Source organism: Caretta caretta, chromosome 7 (genome assembly GCF_965140235.1).
Source record: "Caretta caretta isolate rCarCar2 chromosome 7, rCarCar1.hap1, whole genome shotgun sequence".
Lineage (NCBI taxonomy): Eukaryota > Metazoa > Chordata > Testudines > Cheloniidae > Caretta > Caretta caretta.
This window is the reverse complement of record NC_134212.1, coordinates 26,190,667-26,210,301: the sequence shown is the minus strand read 5'-3', so window position 1 is coordinate 26,210,301 and position 19,635 is coordinate 26,190,667. Positions and strand designations below refer to the sequence as shown.

Below are 19,635 nucleotides of genomic sequence, written 5' to 3'. Positions count from 1 at the left end.
TTTGACACTTACAGGTATAGGTAATTTAATTAAAGTTGTGTGAAGGTCTCTGTTAGGTTTATAAGTAGACTATCAAGCATCCTTTTGCATGTGTCTACTTTTGTCTGGGCTAGGGGTGTACAACCAAAAACACAAAATGGGAGACGGGGGGGCCTCAGCTCAAAAAGTTTGCAAACCACTGATGTATTGGAACCTCTGAAGGTCCAATTGAAATCAATGGCAAAACTCCTGTTGACTTAAATGGGAGCAAGCTTAGGCCCCAAAAATAAAATACACATAAGAAAAAAGATAAGAAAATCCAGTTTTATATTTTCCTTCCCCATCTCTGTTGCAACTCTGGTTTTAGGACTACGTACCAACTAAAACATGTAAGGGTTGTTTGATGGTATTTTTCTGTTCCTTTTTTTATTATTTTAAAAAATTCAAAACAAACATTATAAAAAGTATAATTTTTTCCTTTTCTTTATCTGCAACACGTTCTTTTATTCTCACCAGCTCAATCTCCTTTGCCCTTATCTCTGCCAACAACACTTCAGTAGCAGCTGGCCCCTTTTCATATACTAGATTATATAAAAATAGTGAAGACAGGAGCTGTTTAGCAGACCTGTTTTTAAATAGGAATTCAAGTGTGAACAGAACATTGTCACTGCTGCTGCATAATTGAAAGCAGCAACAACAGGTGCATGCTTTAAAAATAAGAGAAAAAACTGCATTAAAAATTTTATTCCCATGAACCGTGTCCCTGCCACTTTCATCTGTGCCTCCCTAGTGGCTGAGCTGCTTTCAGTTTTCACCATCTACTACAGAAGTTAAATCAGGAGCATTAAATAGCAGCCCATTGTACTTTTTAAAATACAAATTCAAAGTTGAAAATGGCTTGGAAAAGAAAAGTAATGCTTCCATTATATAAATGTGTAGTGCACAAAAGTTTTTGGTCACAAAGAACAGAGCCAAATTAGAAATAATGCAGCAAAAGGCATGGAGATGATTAGAGACACACAGTAGGCTTCCAAAAGAGACAAAAATATAAAAAGCTAGGGCAGGACTGAGAAGTGTATTTTATTTGACAAGGAGCAAAGTAAAAGGATACAAGTACAGAAGCTGGTACTAGTACAGTATACACTACACTAGTACAATGAAGGACAACCAGTGCTCCTATTTATCCTATCCCATAATTTAAAAATAACAAACAAAAATATCAAGGTGACGTACTTGATAAGTTCAATTTAAGTGATGCTGATAATTAATCTGTGGAACTCACTGTCACAAGGTATTATTGAGGCAAAGACCTTCATGAATATTCAGAGGAATACACATTTTTATTGAAAAAATAGAGTCTGCAATTACATTAGTTAGGAAAGAAGTTATGATTCATAATATCAGCTGATTTCCAGCTATAATAAAGAAGGAATTTTGCCTTCATGGTACAGTACTGCACAATTGGTTAGGTGTGAAGAGGGAAAGAGAAGGAGAATGTATGTGTGCGACCACATGTGTGTTTACCCATCTTTTCATCAGATATAGGCCACTATTGGAGGCAGGATACTAGATGGAACTAGATGGATCATTAATGTGGTATAGTCTGCCAGTGTTTAAAAATTTTTAGAAACAAATATTGTTTATTGATTAAACAGGAAGAATGCACAATGAAATAAAAACAAAAACTATGTAAAATGTGCATACAGATAACAAACTTGGATTATACTCTTAAAAAGAAAAAATGACCAGAGGAGTTCTTCCCATTGCATAAAGCCTACTTTGTGCCATTTATGACAGACCATGCATCCTGTTAATAATGCATTTTATTTACTTTTAAATGTACGAAAGAGACCATATTAGAGGGAGAGGAGAATTACTGTCACATAAGTATACTCATACTCCTGGAATTAAAAGTAGAAGAAGAGCAGCACAACTTTAACTGGAGGTGTACAAAACAGATTTGTATATCTAACTAAAATTATTTACCAGGAGGTGGTGACCAGATATTCATTAAGAGCCTGATCCAAAGCCCAGTGAAATTCCTGGGAGTTTTTCCCTTAATTTAAATGGATTTTGACTCATGTTTTAGTGGCCTAATCCTGAAGAGGTGCTGACTGCTGCAATTCTGTGGAATGAGACAAAATGCTTGGGTGGCTCTCAAGAGTTAAAGAGATAGGAGGGGGGGGAAAAGCCAGAATAGTGAGACCAGTGTAGCCAATAGTAATCATATAGAATCACATGTGGACTGGAAATGCTATGTACTGCATTTTGATGAAAATAAGGCTCATTTAAAAGACTTTAAGTATGAACTGTGGCTTTGGTTTGCTGGATAAAGGAGCTCTTCTGCTTCCCCTTAATCAATACAGAAGCCTAGAAATGGTAGTTAACTCTGATTGTTGGAGACTATTTCTTTACCCTATACACAAGAGATACTTCACACTTTGCTATCCTTAGGCAAGAGCTAATCCAATGCTGTCACCTTGGTTTCCAAAATTATTAGCTTTTTTTTTTTAAAAAAAAACAGCCAGCGTGGCACTTAGGGACCACTTTAGCTCATGTTTAAAGAGTATGAGGAAAAGATGTTACTCAGGATGTATGTGAAAAGGAGTTATTGTGGAATTCACTGCAAAATGTATTGTAGAATTCACTTCCTTGTTTTTGTGCTTTTATTGATAACTGCATAATCAAATGGGTTTATTTTGCACCACATCTTACTTAAATTAGAAATAAAACTACTTTAGCATGTGCTCCTGGTTTTACTGTGAACAGCAAAACCATTTCATAGTGAAAATAGTCAGTTGTAGAGCTCTCTTGAGTACCATGTCCAAAAATGTGGATACTAATGGGCATTCCCATAACATATTCCATATGTAACCCTTCTGCCCATCAGAGTTGGCAGCAACAAGGGCTGGGTTCAGTATCTAGGGGTTCCGTTCCAACAACACAATAACATGATGCAAAACCAGATCGAGCCCCCACCCAGTGACCTGGGACAAATATATATCACCCCTCCTGGGCACCTCTGCTCCGCCAGCTGCTCCGCTCCACCAGCTGTCCCGTGAGCCACTCCAGCCGTCCCGCAAACTGCTCTGCTCCACCAGCCGCTCCGTTCCACCAGCTGTCCTGCGAGCCACTCCAGCCATCCCGCAATATATCTTCAGGCCCCCCCACTACTTAACACAGCGCTCAGTGACTTCAGCTCTTAGTAATTTTAGTTCTTTAGTGATTTCAGCTTGTAGTAGGGGAGCCTCAGTGCTGGTACACCATTGGCCCAAAGTGAATTCAGCTCAGCAGCCTGTAACAAGACTCCTAATGGAACCAAAATTAGCTCTGATATTCCACAGCAGAAAGAGGAGACGGTGCAATTGGTGTTTCAGACCCTCACCTGGGGCCCATACCACCGGGTATTAATGCTTATCCCCAGACTCTCTCCATTCACTAGGTTTTGGAACCCATGACCCTGGCCTAGCAAGTGCTGCTTAGTTGATGGCGAGTCCCTCCATCATAACAAAAGGCCAAGTACAGTTCCACTGTCCTTGATTCACATAATCAGGATAATAACAGTCCTGCCCTTCCTGCCCCAATAACAGAGAAACTGGGGCTCCTACAGCAGCCAAAGTGACCACCTAGGCCGGGTGGGTGTGCCTGTGCAAATGAGATCAGCCCCTGAAGTTCTTTTCCACAACTCACCACCAGATGTCAAGGCAGAGCTCATCCTGACTCTGCTTACACATAAATCTGAACATCTCCTACTCTAGTTCAAGTTCAGGAGGCCCTCAAGGATATCCAGTACATTTGGTGGAAAATCTTGAATTGGATTGAGTTATCATAGAGATCTAATAATTTAATCAATGACACTTTATAAATTGACTGCATCTATTTTCACGGGAGAGCTAGGATAGCAATATTGACTATGGACAGTATTTCATGCTCAGTGACTGAATGCTGCTGCTAGCCCTGACAACCTGTGCACTCCCAGACCCTGGGTAAAAAATTTCAGAAGCACCTAAGGCCTATTTTCAAAAACAACTTAGACGTTTAGGAGCTTATGTCTTATTGAAAGTCACTGGGATTTAGGCCCCTAAGGCCCAGATCTTCAAACATGTTTTGGCACTTAACTCCCATTGGTTGAGGATCTGGGCCTAAATGCCTCACTCACTTTTGAAAATGGGACTTCGGTTTAGAGGTGCATGGAGGTAAAATTTTCAAGAGCCCCCACCACCTCATCCCACATGAATAATCTCTTTTCTATTCCCCAGTTGTGTGCAGCCAGGGAGAAGGAGCTCCTACCATGTGTATCTAGACCAGTGAGAGAAATAAATTAAGAAACAAACTGAAAAAAAAATTGGCCCAGGCAGAAATTTAACCTTCCAGGTGCTTTAATGCATTAGCTATTGTGCACTAACCTACAGTAACAATGTGCTGGTTGACTAACCTGATTCTTGACAATCTACAACAGAGTGGCAAGAAGTCACAAGTGGATCCATGCACAGGTATGGAGACTAGAAACATATAGGCTGGCCTGGCTAGCAGCCGTGCTAAGTATCCTGCCCAGTCACTGACCTTACATGGGAGAAATAGTACTCATGTTAATATCTCAGAGCTTCCACATTTATAGTAATTGGACCTGTTACCTTGCATCTTGGGTAGTCATTGACAACAGTTAAATATAGGTGTGAAGTGTTACTATTCTAACTTGGTAGCATTTTACATCCATTTTGCATTGGTTTAAGTGACTATAAAAGTCAAGGATAATGGAGAAGCAGGCCAATTTTATCTAAAATATTACTCCAGCCAACTTGTGATGATTGTTTACTTGTGTTTTTACACCCAATCCATCCCCCTAATATTCCTAATGAGTACATTTTCATCAAAATATAACAAGTTCCACACGGTTTTGATACAAAACTATCTGACATGTAGGCTCAGGTTCTATCAAAATATTTAAAAAACATGTCAACTTGTAACAGGGGACACTCACCTCTTGAGCACCTCCTGCTGCTGTTGTAGTCCTTCTCCCACTCTTGGTTGTCAACCTCACTTGGTGGGTCTTCAGGGGCTCAGCATACCGTACAATTCACACAGTGAAGAACAGATCACTTCCAGGGTAGTAAAGAGTTCAACAAACTGCTTGCATTCACCAGGGTTTTCTGCGCCACCTCTGGGCCCTTTAATTACAGACTTTCACTTGTGCTTCTCAAGAAGCTTTGTCCCCTTCTCAGGCTTAGGCTACTTTGCCAGTGGGGGAACCTGGGACTACCCACTATTCCAGTTTCCAATCTAGGGAAGCAGCCACATAAACAGCAGCCACATACTGCTTCCTTTAGTTAGCTGCTTCCTTTAGTCCCCTCCTCCCACCTGGTGCCTTTACTTCCACCCATTACCTTTGGGTTAAAGTTCCCAGGTCCTCTTCCCCATCCCTGCTCCAGTAAATACACCCACTCAAGCTCCTTTTGGCCACAGAGAAGCACCCTTGCTCACCCCTGTAGCTCCTTTTAACTGAGCCTGCTGGGATTTGATTGGCTTTTCCCATCCAGCTTTTCTCGGCAACCCTGGAGGACCCCCACTTGGTTGCTCCTTTCCTGGGGATGGGTATAGTAGAACTGCAGAGCCTCCAACAGAGGGCCATGAAGGGCCTGATATACCCCATCAAAGAAGCTTAGCAAACTTTTTACTAAACCTGAGCTGAGTTTAGAGTTTGTAAAAAACTGTTGAGTTTCCCCTAGTTTCAGGGTTACACAGCTCTAGTTAGAATGGCACAAAACATTTCTTATACTTTTTTTTATTTTGTTATGTTACTTTTTCAGATATAAGATGTACAATATAATCTACAAACCCACACAAGCACACTAGAGATTTCTAGCTGAGCTTTTTTGCCTTTTTTTTTCATTTAAAATCTAATACCAGATTTAAAGAAATCCAACATTTTAATAGGCTGGATAGTTTATACTCATTTAAAGTTCATATTTTCTGCAATGTTAATAAAATATCTCCAAGCTTTTAATTTTTAGTATAGCTAAAAGCATTTTCCAGGTGATCTGTTAACTTTTGATTGCATTGTATTCTACTTCTGTCGGTTCTGAAAAATAAGAGCTGCTTAATGCTAAGGGCATATGCCATGCTAAATAAGCAGTCATTCATACTCTGCTCCATCAAAATGTAAACAAAATTAAAATCTAAGTTTAGCAGAATCCATTTATGCTGCTATGATTAAATATCTATAAATATTTCTGCCATCATCATTGATTTCCATGAGTTTACAAATATACTGTGGAATTTTTTCTTTGCTTAAAGCTTGGCCAACACAATTTAACACAACACATATTCATACCTATTATAAATGGGTGCAACTCCATTGAAGTAAATAGTCCAGAGACTATGGTCCAGATTAGTTGCATTCAGCACAGGACCTAAGGTGATGGGAGGATTTGGATTTGTGCTGCCTTCACTGTTCTCTCCTCCTGAGGCCTGTTACAGGCAGCTCAGACTACCGTGCAACTTAGAGCCTTAGGGCTGCTCTAACTTACACCCAGCTGCTGATGGCTTCAACCAGCCATTTTGGCAGATGTAGACTGTCAGAGTGCAGTGGTGCTTCCGTCAGGCTGCTTTTCCAAGGTCTATGCCATGTGTGAGGGGAAACCCCAAGTAGTCATTTTAAACTGGCTTTCAGCCAGATCATAAGGGTGAACGGAGGCCAGTCTATTTAAACAGGCATGTAACCTGTGCCTGTCACTCTAATGTTTGAGTACCTTATAAAAATATCACAGGCAGAATTTCCTGCCTGCTTTCCCCAATAGAGTTTTATATCAATGTTGAATTGGGTCCTAAGACCAGAAGACTGATTGGTATCATATGTAGCCATTTAAATCTGTGCAGAGTGAGTGTAAGGTGCTATTAATGAACTATTTACTTAAATTAAGTTAAAATGGATAAAGCAAAATACTATATATCAAATATTTAGTAATTATTTATAATTATATTATAATATATTTTCAATATTTGAAATAAATTAGAAAGCCTTTGTTTCTATATGCATCAGTTCCAGTTAATTTCTGAAGCCCTTACAAGTATAAAATTCCCATTTACTTAAGTTAACTTTGTGTAAATGCTACAAGACCAGGTCCTCAGTGATGATACAGTCAAGTTCTAAGTCATGCAGTTTTATGTGTGCTATACAGCTGAGAAGTAGTGAATAAATTGTTTTATTTTTCTAACTCCCTTCATAAAGTTATTTAAGCAATCACCTGACCTCTTTATCTAAAGAGAGATTCATACTTCTACCCAGTAAGATGTTTGTAAATATTTTTAAATGAGTTTCTAGACTCTAGATTCCCAGGTGACAATGACCATATTGGCACCATGTAACACAAAGGACCTACTTCAAAGTCCATTGAACTGCATTCAGTAATAGTAACAGTGGCAATTCTATGACTTAGCATTTAGGATGGTAGATGGGATGACAAAATGTTTTCCTATGGGACAAAAAAAGCCACAATCACTCCTTTGCTTTCAGTGGTAATATTTAAAATACTGTAGATGAAGTGCTCTGATCCATTTCAAAGTGGTAACTTATCAGTTTAGTACTGTCTGAATTAATTTAAAATGTTAATAATAAATAAATACATTACTAATATCTTCCAGAGAACACAGGGTACAATGGTTAAAGCATAGAATAAAGTCAGGAGATCTAGGTTCTGTTCCTGTCTTCATAACAATGAAGTTATGAGGTTTCCGCTGCAAAATCCTACCTCAGCACCTCATCGTGGCGTAGCGGTGACCCTGGCCATCTGACAGCTATGGTAGTGGGGCGTATGCCCTGGCAGGTCTAACCATGCTAGAAAGGTGTCGGACTACCCAATCCAGGGAGGGGGATTGCTCTCTCAGAGGAAAGAGCGCTTTTCCTTCTCCTTAGAGGTTGAAGGCTAGTTAAGCTTGAGGAGGTATGCATGCCTGCCTGCCCAGCCAGTGGGATGGCTTGAAGTCAACAGCTAAAACAACATGAGTAAATGGGCCTCAGTTCCCTGTGCGTCATTGAACCGTTCTTTGGTGGCGGAGCAGAAATCGAGCAACGAGAAGTTGCTAAAAATGTCAGGTGCTAGGCCAACATGGAAAAGGACAACCCTCGCTGTGTGTACTTACAATTGTAGGTTGCTGGCGAGGGAGGAAATGTTAAACCATCTGATGGAGGAGAAGAAAAGGACAAGATGTGACATTCTCGGTGTCTGCGAAACCTGACGAAAGAAGGAGTTGGAAGTCAACTGGAAGGATGGAAGCGCTCTGAGGCTCGGAAAGGGAGATGGCACTAGAAATATTGGAGGAGTCGGATTTATCGTCAGTAAGGATTGGTCTTTGAAAGTCATATCATGCCAGCTAATATCATCACATTATCGGTGTGCTGCATCTTCAGATGGAGTCAAAAGCTACCTTCAAGGGTCATCCAGGCCTATGCTCCTGTCAGGGTTCCTTCCCCACTCTGAACTCTGGAGTACAGATGTGGGGACCCACATGCAAGACCCCCTAAGCTTATTTTTAACCAGCTTAGGTTAAAAACTTTCCCAAGGCACAAATTCCACCTTGTCCTTGAACAGTATGCTGCCACCACCAAGTGATTTAGACAAAGAATCAGGGAAAGGACCACTTGGAGTTCCTGTTCCCCCAAAATATCCCCCCAAGCCCTTACACCCGCTTTCCTGGGGAGGCTTGAGAATAATATCCTAATCAATTGGTTACAAAGTGAACACAGACCCAAATCCCTGGATCTTTGGATGCTGAAAAAAAAATCAATCAGTTCTTAAAAGAAGAATTTTATTTAAAAAAAAAGAAAACATAAAAATCCTCTCTGTAAAATCAGGTTGGAAGATAACTTCACAGGGTAACAAAAGATGCACAAAACAGAGGAACCCCCTCTAGCCTTAGTTTCAATGTTACAACAATACAGGGATAAACCTCCCTCCAGCAAAGGGAAAATTCACAAGTTGAGAAAACAAAGATAAACTAATACACCTTGCCTGGCTGTACTTACAATTTCTGTAATATGAGAGACTGGTTCAGAATAGTTTGGAGGACGTGGATTGATGTCCGGTCTCTCTTAGTCCCAAGAGCGAACAAACACAGAAACAAAGAGCCCAACACAAAGCCTCTCTCCCCAGCCCCAGGTTTGAAAGTATCTTTTGTCCCCATTGGTTCCTTTGGTCAGGTGCCAACCAGGTTATTTGAGCTTCTTAACCCCTTACAGGTAAGGAGGAATTTTAGGCTACCCTTATGGTTATGACAGCTCCCACAAGTGCAAGTGAGGACAAAGAAGTGGAAGAATTCTACTGAGAAAGAGCCCTCGTGCAAAAGTCCACTTACACTATCACGATGGGAGATTTCAACGCCAAGGTTGGGCGAGGGAAAGCTGGCGAAAAGTTCATAGGAAGATATGGCAGTGGCGAAAGGAATGAAAGAGGAGAAAGGTGGGTAGCGATGGCAGAAATGAAGAACTGTACGTGGCAAACACCTGGTACAAAAAGAAAACCGCAAGCAGGTGGACGTGGATCATGCCAAACGCAAAAAGCAAGAACGAAATCAACTATATTTTAGCAATAAAAGGCACATCGTCCAAGACGTCTCTGTGGTGCTGCAACACCAGCAGTGACCATCGCCTGCTTAGAGCAAAGTTGCTTTTTGATGAAGTGGTGGAAAAGAAGGCGCTACAGATGGCAAACAGGAAACAGCGGCCGAAGACGTTCGATGAAGCAAAGCTGAAGAAATCGATTTCTGGGTTTGACTGGAGCCAGATGGAAAAGTGTGATGAGAACCATAGTATCTTTGCCAACAAGCTGAGATGTTGCATAAAAGCAGCTGAAATCGAAAAGCTGAAAGAGGCAAAGGGAAGAATCTCGAACGAAACAAAAAGCTTTTTGGCGAAGCAGAGAAACACGAAAAGGAGCTCGGATAACAACCTTGAGTACTCCATTCTGTGCAAGCTTATATGGCGAAAACTGAAGGATGACTTTGAGAACTTCCAGAAAGAAAAGTGCCTCAAACAGCTGAATCACGCAAGAGCCTCAGGACATGTAAGTGGGAATTGACGCAGTATAAGGTTGAGCGTAACAGTATTGAAGAACAAGGATGAAGAGACAGTAATCGACAGAGCAGGGATGGAGGAGGTCTGCAGGGACGGAAGAGGTCTGCAGGGACTTCTATACAGAACTGTTCAAATCAAGAATCAATGTCCCTCTCCCAATGCTCCAAGAGTCAGAAGAACGCGTCCCCCCCAATAACTGTCAGCGAAGTCCGAAGCGCACTACACCAGATGAAGAAGGGAAAAGCTCCAGGCAAAGATGGAATAATATCAGAAATTACTTCTGCAGGAGGCAAAGAACTTTGAAAGGTCCTCGCTTTAAGATTCAGTCGATATCTTGAAGAAGGAAGAATACCATCAAGCTGGAAGGAGTCGAATACCATCTTGCTGCACAAGAAGGGCGATCAAGAAAATCTTAAGAACTACCGCCCTATATGCCTGCTCTCTCACATCTCCAAGCTCTTTACAAAGGTAATAATGAACCGACTCTCACAGAGTCTGGATGAACAACAGCTGAGAGAGCAGGCAGGATTCCGAAGAAATTTCAGCACGATCGACCATATATTTACCTAGCCAGCTCCTAGAAAGAGCAAGGGAATACAAACTCCCGCTGTGCATTGCTTTCGTCGACTACGAAAAAGCCTTCGATAGCGTCGAGTTTAACGCAATATTAAAGGCACTCACAGAGCAGGGCATTAACACGCAGTACATCAGTTTGTTGAAGGAAGTGAATACTGGATGCACAACAGACATTACTCTCCTTGAAACACCCCTCTGCATCCCAATCGAGAAAGGCGTGAAGCAAGGAGATACGATTTCACTGAAACTATTCACCGCCTGCCTCGAAATGGTTGTGAACAAGATCAATTGGAGGAGTGGTGTCAACATAAATGGAGAACAATTATCTCAGATTTGCGGATGACATCGTGCTAATTGCCGAAAGCACCAACCAACTGCGGAGCATGCTACGAAGACTCGACAAGAAAAGCAGTCAGGTCGGCCTGAAAATGAACCTCTGTAAAACGAAATATATGTGATCAGACGTCTTACAACAAGCCCGAATAACGGTAGCAGGAGAAGAAATCGAAGAAGTGGAACAGTACATATATGTGGGCCAAGACCTGAATGGAGAACTCTCGAGAAGGATTCGAGCAGGATGGTGTGCATTCAGTTCCATCAAGGACATCCTCAAAGGAAAAATTGACAAGACCACAAGCGCAAATATCTTTAATTCAACAATGCTGCCAGCCATGTTGTACGCAGTGAAACGTGGGCACTGACAAAGAGAGAAGAGCAGCGGCTGTTGGTAGCTGAAAGGGCAATGGAACAAGCTATGTTGGGAATCTCCCTTCTGAATCGCATCCCAAATGAAATGAACAGAGAACGCAGCGGTGTGAAAGATATTGTCATGGAAAGCAGACATAGTAATTAATTAGTAATAGTAATATGCAATGGGTGGGCCACACAGCATGGCTCATGGACAATAGGTGGACCACAATCATAGCTGAGTGGTACCCATGAGAACAGAAAAGACCACCCAGCCGGCCTCCAAGAAGATGGGAAGATGACACTGTTAAACGTTTCGAATGAACGTGAAGAAGAAAGGCGAGAGTGCGAGAAGAATGGCGGACATGTTGTGATTGGCGCAGTCTTAATTACAGCTGAAGACTGATCGATCCAGGTGATCTAGGTTATGAGGTTTAATTCACTAGTGCTTGTACTAATGTTTGGGAAGGCATTAGAGAACAACAAATCTATGGCGACCCTGCCTGACCTCTCATATTGTAAAACACAGACTAGAAAATGACATATCTGATAACCTATAGCTATATCTGTTAAACTAACTAAAGCCTTCTAACGATTGCTGAAATGGAAGAGATGTCTGAGAGGAAAGGATATGCCAGTTGTGGAAGGACCCATTGCCAAAAAGAACAGACATGTTTTCTTTCCCTCCCTCATCCCATTCATCCTCTTAATTCTTTTACTCCATTTTCCATATCTCTTCCTATTCCTTTATCTGTGCCTCAGCCATTCAGAACCAAACTCTTAATTGAAAGGCTCTCTTCCCATTCTCTCAGCCTGGGCTGCTTCTGTACCTCTATCTAGGCACCCACGGAGAGTCCCCATCAGTACCTGTGCTGTGGCTGAAGGAAGCCTACTTACAGGATGTGTAGTGGTTGACCAGGCTTCTCCCCTGTCTGAGGTGTGTTTAGGCCCGCAGCTCAAGAATCAGCTCAGTGCTACCACTAAGATGTCTTCTTCACATCTCTCTCCTCTGAGTTCTACCTTCTCACCCACTGCCTTCCCCATTATTTGATCCAGTGGCACCAAGAAATCTTGCTTCTCTCACCTTCTTACTAGCAAGGCACTCCCTTCTCCCACTGAGAACTTGACATCCAGCTTCAACCCCATATTATTTCAGCCAGTGTTGCTAGCAAAACTTCCAACCTCTTGCCATCTCCCCAAGTCATTTGCTTGGGGGCAAATGGGTATTCTTGCTAGCCCACTGGGGGAAGGGAAAAGGGGTAGTGTCAAAAAGTGCACTTATGCCGTCCCAGCTCAATACGAGTGTGATAATTTCTAGCAAACTAAAATCTACGGGCATTTCTCATGCACAAATGTACCTGGTGCGAGGATGTGTGTGTGTGGAGAAGGCAGTTCTCATGAAAGAACTCTTCCAAATTCAAGCACCAATCTTGCTGAGATCCACTTAATAAAGTGCTGTTTTGGACAGTAAAATTATGACAGTAGTTGATGTCTTTTTTAATTTTGTGGGCTGCTTCCTCTTTGAACTGTTTTTTTCTCAAGGTTCTTGGGGAAAAGTAAGGTACAGCCAATATCTCTGACTTCACTTTGCAAGCTACAGACCAACTCTGATTTATATATAAAATATGCTGCTGTAATTTTAGCTCCTTGAAGAGTTCCCTCATAATTTACCTTCCCTTCCACACACACTTATTTTTAGGAAGAAAACCCATCCCCTTCTGACAACATGGGCAGGAATTTCAGAATGAGAAGGCACTTGTACAGCCTGCTAAAACAGCAAAGAATAGCTACAAGCAGCCATTGCCCTGCCTTCCCTCCCTGCCAAGAAGTTTGCCATCTAAAGACAAAGCTGGAGAGAAGCATCCAAGCTCTTGTCAATCTGACGGTTAAGGAGCGGCAAAGAGACGCACCAGTACCCCTCAATCTGGCAGATGGGAAGGAAGGCAGGAAAACAGCATCACTTATTCCCTTTTCAGTACATAAAATGGGATGAGGGAAGCAGGGGAAAAGTATCTAGGTGCATAGTCAGATCAGCCAGCCAGATCAGGGCAAGGAAACCAGGAAAAGTACCCATGAGAACCCTCTAATTAAGTCTGCCAGCCAGGGGGGAGAAGTAAGGAGAAACACAAACACAAATTTAATAAATCTGCCAACCATTGGAGATGGGGGAGAGGTGAGGAGATGCCTCCCTAGTAAACCTTCATTCCTCTATATTGAAAACATTTTGGGAGCCTCAAAGATGAAAAGCACTTCATGGTGGGGCAGGGAGTGGAATGGTTTGACATGCTGTTCTGGATTAATCCTGAAATCTTCAGACTAATTGGAAAGCAAATATGTAGAGCAAGAAGCAGACAGGCAAAGCATATGTTACAGCATTGGTAGCTACTGTGAAGGGGAGAATAAATGTATTATTCACTAAAGTATAGCTCAATTAAAGGTTTTTATAAGCCACAAAAGATCAGGCTACAATATGGAGAATCATTTCCTGAACCCTGGAGCAAACTGTATTACAGTATCAGTGTTGCAATGAGCATCGTTTGCAATCATTTTTAATATGAATGGGGCAATCAGAGCCCCACTAAGATAAGACAGGTGGCAATAATTATAACAGCAATATTTTTAGTAAGCCGTTGTCTACTTCTTGTCTAACTGTGTTGATTTTCCAAGATGTTCCATGATTTCCAATATTCTTTATTTCCATTCTATTGCCTTTTTTTAATACCATGAAAAAGTGGCCATGGAGATGTGTAAAAACCCAATATGAATGTAAATATTTTGAATGAATGAATATTTTGCAATGAATTGCTTTGTTTTTGCTGTTGAAAGCCCTTTGCAGGATTAAAAGCCCAAACAGACCTATTGCCTGAACTTGACAGACATGAAAAAAAGCTGACTAAAAATAAGAGGGAATTGAAGCTATTTTTATTGTCTACACTGAGAAAAAGACAAGACAGAAAGAATATAAATGGGGAAAGCTAGGTATTTGGGATTTTTACAATTCTTTCAATTTAAATAATCTAAGGTGTTAGTCTGAGGTAATTTCCTCTCCTAACATAGGCATTTCATGTTTTGTAAGTGAAGAATGATACAGCAACAGAAATATTTTAAACTAGAGATTTTCTTAATGCTGTTTTTTCTAATACTGCTCATCTCTTAGCATAAAACAGTTTTTATAAGGGGACACACAAATCAGTTTAACATCAGTTTTGCTCAGGAAAGCATGTGTGGTGCATTTGTTCTCTGCTGCCCAAAATGTGCTAAAAAACTATTCATTTTATTTATATTATCTATGAACCAAATCCTGCAATCTTTCTTCAGTCTTTGCTTAGGAAAAGAACTCACATTGAAGTCACTGAGTCAAATTGCAGATAGTTTCAGTCAGCATAGCTTTACTGAAGTCAGTGGTGTTCTGTCAATTTACACCAGCTGGGTATTTGGTCCAATGAGTTTTGCTTGAAAATGGAGTGTAGGTGTGGGCCCTATTTATATAGCTTTCTAGATGGACAGGGTATTTTTATAGCTGCTAAAATGTATTTTAAGTAGGGCTGTCAAGCGCTTAAAAAAAATTAATCGCACTGTTAAATAATAGAATAGCATTTATTTAAATAGTTTTGGATGTTTTCTACATTTTCAAATATACTGATTTCAATTACAACACAGAATACAAAGTGTACAGTGCTCACTTTATATTTGATTACAAATATTTACACTGTAAAAAAAACAAACAAATAATATTTTTCAATTCACCTAATACAAGTACTGTAGTGCAATCTCTTTATCACAAAAGTTGAACTTACAAATGTAGAATTATATAAAAAAACTGCATTCAAAAATAAAACAGTGTAAAACTTTAGAGCCTACAAGTTCACTCAGCCCTACTTCTTGTTCAGCCTATTACTCAGACATACAAGTTTGTTTACATTTGCAGGAGATAATGCTGCCCACTTCTTGTTTACAATGTCACCTGAAAGTAAGAACAGGCCTTCACGTGGCACTGTTGTAGCCGGCATTGCAAGATATTTACGTGCCAGATGCACTAAAGATTCATATGTCCCTTCATGCTTCAACCACCATTCCAGGAAACATGTTGATGACAAGTTCTGCTTGATAACGATCCAAAGCAATGCAGCCCATCGCATGTTCATTTTCATCATCTGAGTCAGATGCCACCAGCAGAAGGTTGATTTTCTCTTTTGGTGGTTCAGGTTCTGTAGTTTCCGCATCGGAGTATTTCTCTTTTAAGACTTCTGAAAACATGTTCCACACCTTGTCCCTCTCAGATTTTGGAAGGCACTTCAGATTCTTAAACCTTGGGTCGAATACTGTAGATATCTTTAGAAATCTCACATTGGTACCGTCTTTGCATTTTGTCAAATCTGCTGTGAAAGCGTTCTTAAAACGAACAATGTGCTGAGTCATCATCTGAGACAGCTATAACATGAATATATGGCAGAATGCGGGTAAAACAGAACAGGAAACCATACAATTCTCCCCAAAGGAGTTCAGTCACAAATTATTTCACACTTTTTTTTTTTAAACGAGTGTCGTCAGCATGGAAGCATGTCCTCTGGAATGGTGGCCAAAGCATGAAGGGTCATACAAATGTTTAGCATATTTGGCATATAAATACCTTGCAATGCCAGCTACAAAAGTGCCATGCGAACGCCTGTTCTCACTTTCAGGTGACACTGTAAATAAGAAGCGGACAGCATAATTCCCGTAAATGTAAACACACTTGTTTTTCTTAGCGATTGGCTGAACAAGAAATAGGACTGCGTGGACTTGTAGTGTGGGGCCCAAAACAGCCGGTGTCAAGTGGACTGCCCCAGGGGTCGGTCCTGGGGCCGGTTTTGTTCAATATCTTCATAAATGATCTGGAGGATGGTGTGGATTGCACTCTCAGCAAATTTGCGGATGATACTAAACTGGGAGGAGTGGTAGATACGCTGGAGGGTAGGGATAGGATACAGAGGGACCTAGACAAATTGGAGGATTGGGCCAAAAGAAATCTGATGAGGTTCAGTAAGGATAAGTGCAGGGTCCTGCACTTAGGACGGAAGAACCCAATGCACAGCTACAGACTAGGGACCAAATGGCTAGGCAGCAGTTCTGCGGAAAAGGACCTAGGGGTGACAGTGGACGAGAAGCTGGATATGAGTCAGCAGTGTGCCCTTGTTGCCAAGAAGGCCAATGGCATTTTGGGATGTATAAGTAGGGGCATAGCGAGCAGATCGAGGGACGTGATCGTCCCCCTCTATTCGACATTGGTGAGGCCTCATCTGGAGTACTGTGTCCAGTTTTGGGCCCCACACTACAAGAAGGATGTGGATAAATTGGAAAGAGTCCAGCGAAGGGCAACAAAAATGATTAGGGGTCTGGAACACATGACTTATGAGGAGAGGCTGAGGGAACTGGGATTGTTTAGTCTGCAGAAGAGAAGAATGAGGGGGGATTTGATAGCTGCTTTCAACTACCTGAGAGGTGGTTCCAGAGAGGATGGTTCTAGACTATTCTCAGTGGTGGAAGAGGACAGGACAAGGAGTAATGGTCTCAAGTTGCAGTGGGGGAGGTTTAGGTTGGATATTAGGAAAAACTTTTTCACTAGGAGGGTGGTGAAACACTGGAATGCGTTGCCTAGGGAGGTGGTGGAATCTCCTTCCTTAGAAGTTTTTAAGGTCAGGCTTGAGAAAGCCCTGGCTGGGATGATTTAACTGGGAATTGGTCCTGCTTCGAGCAGGGGGTTGGACTAGATGACCTCCTGAGGTCCCTTCCAATCCTGATATTCTATGATTCTATGACTTGTTGGCTCTAAAGTTTTACATTGTTTTGTTTATGAGTGCAGTTATGTAACAAAAAAATCTACATTTGTAAGTTGCACTTTCACGATAAAGAGATTGCACTACAGTACTAGTAAGAGGTGAAATGAAAAATACTATTTCTTTTGTTTATCATTTTACAGTGCAAATATTTATAATAAAAATAATAATATAAAGTGAGCACTTGTACACTTTGTATTCTGTGTTGTAATTGAAATCAATATATTTGAAAATGTAGAAAACATTCAAAAATGTTTCATTTCAATTGGTATTCTATTGTTTAACAGTGATTAAAACTGCATTGGGCAAATTATTGTAAACATAAATGACAGGATTTACTCCATAGGCAATCCTGTTATGAAAGAAAGAGGTTGTATGCATATTGTTTTATTTTAATTTAAGTGATAAAGTGAAGAAGTAAGGTTAATGTTTGCAATCAAGCATGTTTATGCTATCAAGTTAGTAAAATACACCTGTGTTGAAAGAAGCAGTAAGTAAAAAAAAATTAAACCAGGTAATGTGTTTATAAGGACACTTGACCACGGAGTGGAATAATCAGAAATGTAATGTTTGGTTAATAATGCACAGACTTAGCTCAACCATATATACTAAGGTCCTACCATTGTTGTTCAGCAAGATGAACAGACATGGAAGATTTATGCAGTCCTTCTGGCCTGCTGGAGAACAACAGTTCCAGAATTGACTGCATTGTATAATGGACAGCTAAAAAAAGTTAAGAGAACATCACAGAATATAGATGAACTTTGTATAAATTATATGAATTTTAAACTGAACACTTCTGCAGCTAGCAGAGTATTGATGGAGAAACTCCAACTTGAGCAAGCCTAACTGCAAAAGTGGCAAGGGATGCACCACAGAAGGGCTCCCAGAAAGCAACTTGCAGAGGTAAGTTGCTGACCAGAGCAAATCAGCTGGTGTTCAAGGTTTGGCCCAAGAGGGTTGTACCAACATTTATGGCCGAATTTTTCTTACACAGGCTGGTGTGGCAAAATATGTTTCATAAAGAGACTAGAAAAAAATCCAGTTCCAGTTGCGAGAACTCAAAAGTTGATGTCTCTTCCCTGACTGCATGGTGAGAGAGGATGACCTTTTGGCTGGACATTTCAAATCTTTGAAAGAAATGTGGGTCACTAACTGATTGGTTCATGCTACCACCTCCAAGAAGAGAAACAAAGTTGGACCACCAAGCAGAAATACGATAAAATGACCTGTTTCCTTCAGTATATTTCTTTCTGAAATCCAAAGACATGTGCCAAGGAGAAGACTGAGGTCCTGGGCTGCTCACCTGGGAGTTCTCCTGGTGACATTAAGGATCTGTCTTGGATAGGCACCTTTAAGTGTCTTTCTACTTTCCAGCAATTCAGGTGGCCCACTAGTGCACCAAGAAATGACTATAGTCATGTCTGTCCTTTGCTCCACCTGTGTTTGTTCACAGCCAGAGCGGAAACTGCAATAACTGAGCTGAAAGCTGACAGCTGAGTAAAGATCTGGTGATAAGTAACACACAGACTTTGATGTGGGTCATCACCCAAGAGAATCAACTGACCACTTCCTGAAGCTGACTACCCAACTGGTAAGAAAATGTGCATGCTTATGTATGTATTTTAAAGACTACATGAGTTTTTCTTGTCTTTCTTTTGTAACAGGTTCCAATAAAGATTGCTGTAAACTAGCTTTAAAACTGAAAAAGTTACCATTGACTAATATACATTAATTAGTACATATAATATAACTGTACATGTGAAGACCATAGTTAATAGTTTCACACTGTCTTTCAAGTTCTAGGTGTACATAGACATTAAAAAAAACTGAAGTGTTTATAGGGTTTGCAATACTTCTTCCGTGTATTTGTAACATATTTCTATCCAGGGTGGTTCAATTATAGAATATATTTTTCTGGCTCAAAAGAAATCTACGATCTGTGTCAAGCATAATAGTCCTATCCACCACCCAACTCCTTACCTCTTTCCAAAATGAAGCCAGCATAAGTGGGGCCTTCTGTGTGGTCTGTGTAATATGGTGTTTTCTCCTTAGAATTTCTCTCTATTTGTATTTCACTCTGCCATGTTTTTCTCCCTTTTTTCCTGTGCAGTTTTCCTCCTGCAGCAGACACTAAGGAGAATATGAGCCCAATTACTTGAGAAGAATTTCAAATCCACAACATTTCAGGGGGTTAGAAATTAGGCAAAACCAGTCACTCTATATCCCTCATAACCCTGGGTCAAATTCTCATGCTAGCATCCAACTTGAGTAGCTGGACTGAATAGTGGGCAGATGCAAGGGGGTGCACCACCATGGGTAAGAGAAATTTTTCTCTCCACTCTCTCCTACACAGCAACTACAAAAGCTACTTCACCCTGTTGGCTGAAGCAGCTGTTTACTGCCCTTATCTGTCCCCAACACGGAAGCAACAAAGATCCACACTTTATTATGATGAGTAGAACTGGGGAAAGAGGGTCAAATCTCCAGCAGGATTTAGAGTGGTTT

General features: G+C 40.9%; 2 long non-coding RNA genes across 2 annotated transcripts; both read right to left on the bottom strand.

The window, feature by feature from the left end:
- Positions 1-1,040: 1,040 nt before the first annotated feature.
- LOC142072688 (uncharacterized) lies at positions 1,041-6,881 on the bottom strand. Its single transcript, XR_012669213.1, has 2 exons — positions 4,961-6,881; positions 1,041-3,288 (listed from the first exon to the last, which is right to left on the bottom strand). It is a non-coding gene; the product is annotated as an uncharacterized LOC142072688 (long non-coding RNA).
- Positions 6,882-7,003: 122 nt separating this feature from the next.
- LOC142072869 (uncharacterized) lies at positions 7,004-19,326 on the bottom strand. Its single transcript, XR_012669473.1, has 3 exons — positions 19,111-19,326; positions 8,119-8,210; positions 7,004-7,451 (listed from the first exon to the last, which is right to left on the bottom strand). It is a non-coding gene; the product is annotated as an uncharacterized LOC142072869 (long non-coding RNA).
- Between the last annotated feature and the right edge of the window lie 309 nt (positions 19,327-19,635).